Below are 1,998 nucleotides of genomic sequence, written 5' to 3' on the forward strand. Positions count from 1 at the left end.
CCGGCCCCGGCGGCTGGAGGCGAGCTTAGCGTGCCGGAGCGAGGGAGCCGCCCTAAAAAGCAGCTGGAGAAATAAGAAAGGGGCTCGCCCTCCCGTTCGCCGGGCTTTTTGGGGCTCCTCTTTGCCCTAGGGCTCTTCCCGCCTCATGGAGCTCCAGTTGTGCTCCCAGGCGAGGGTGCCCTGTCTGAGCAAGGGCTTTGCAGCCTTGCCTGCCCTCGGCAGGGATTTATCTATGTTTTGGGATCGTAGAGATAGGCCTTGATACGGTGGACAACTCCAAAATGACCCTAAGCCCTTGCTGTGCTGACAGAGAGCTGTGCTGTGCTTTGGTCCCAACTGGCACGGGACCTGCCATCCCAGGTGAAGAATGTGGTCTGCCTTTAGTCCATTAGCACTGTGTACGAGTTTTCATTATGGTGATCACAATCTCCATCTTTACAATAATCGTGTCTAATGTTAGGGTTTTTTTTGACAGAATTCACCAAAAGTTAAGAGAGAGACAGTTGATGTCTGATGTAGGCAAGTCAAAACATATTTCACACCTATAAAGTAACTAATTTCTTTTCATTTATTTCACCCTGCTTTATAAGATAGTGATTTACGGGTTTTGTTACCTAAATAATCTAATACATTCTATTAAAAAGCACACTGATTTCTACTGTTCAAATTATCTTTTTTTATTCAATACTGCTTCACAGTGACATATATGCTGATACGTGTTTTAACCTAAGGCAAGACCACAGCATGTTATAACACAATCAACATGTTAGCATGTTTTAACAAGTTCTTGAATACGGTAAAGCTGATTGTACAGGCAGGTTCTCCCCAACTCCTTTCTATATATGGTTGGGGGTTGCCCATACAAGTACAACCAAAAGATTTTACGACACAATTTCTTCGCATAAGAGAAACAATAAAAGAGACACTTTGAGTCCAGTTTGGAGAGCAGCTAGTATGATACGCAACATTAATTTGCACATTTACATCCCAAGCTTTGACATCAGTGGACTTACTCCTTTTATCTTGTCATAACTTTCTGGCATGGCCCATCTTGGCTAAAACAAATGGAGCAGTTCTGAAAAAGGCACTTACAAGAGCATTGTGTTATTAATATTATTCAGTTCAGCTTAATGTTGTTAGAGTATATCAACTTACTTTGGTATTAACCTCTCTGATTGCACAATATAGAAGACAGAGCCGCACTCATTTCTCCCAGAATCTTTTACACATCTGAGCACTTATATGCACTGCAAATTAGAGGTGGAGGGTATTGTTTGAGCCTTTCATGTAGCCAATGCCAGCCAATGTTACTGTATCACTAAGCACTGTGATACAATTACTCCTCCTGGGCAATGAATCGGTAGTATTTTGGGAGGCTACATGGACAGGCATGTTTCTCATTTTGGCTTCATGACCTCCCTGTTTCCCAAAGCAGCCTAAGGAAACTGCTCCAGTTCACCAGACAATTCCACTGGCAAAATGGAGCAGTAGGTTGGAGCATCTTAACTGACCCTGCCACCTTGGCACAGCTAGGGGACGGACTGTGGCAGCACACAGCGTCTTTCGGTTGGTGCAAGATCTCGACGGCACGACCTGCACCACCGCCTGCCCGGGAGCAGCTCAGCACCACTCTCTGCCCTCCCTTCGCCCAACGCTGGGAGGCCCAGCGTGGCTACACGGCATGCGGGCACGTACCCGCCACCCCGAGGTACGGTGTCACAAAACCTGACATACCTCAGAGCCCGCTTTTACTGCCTTGGCCCCGGTAACACCAAGCGCCCGGAACCGAGAGGAGGCGCCAGGCCCACGGGGCGCTGCCAGGGCACAGGGCAGGGCGGCCCCGGCCCCGCGGAGCCGGGCGGGACGGGGCTGAGGGCAGCCCTACGCTCCCTGCGAGCCCTCAGCAGGGCTCACCCTGAAGAGCCAGAGCGGGCGGCGCTGATCGGAGGGGACCTGTCTCTCCCTTCTCCCCCCTCACACCGCCCCCAGAGCCGGCCC

Source organism: Charadrius vociferus, unplaced genomic scaffold (genome assembly GCF_000708025.1).
Source record: "Charadrius vociferus isolate BGI_N301 unplaced genomic scaffold, ASM70802v2 scaffold365, whole genome shotgun sequence".
In the NCBI taxonomy this organism is placed as follows: Eukaryota; Metazoa; Chordata; class Aves; order Charadriiformes; family Charadriidae; genus Charadrius; species Charadrius vociferus.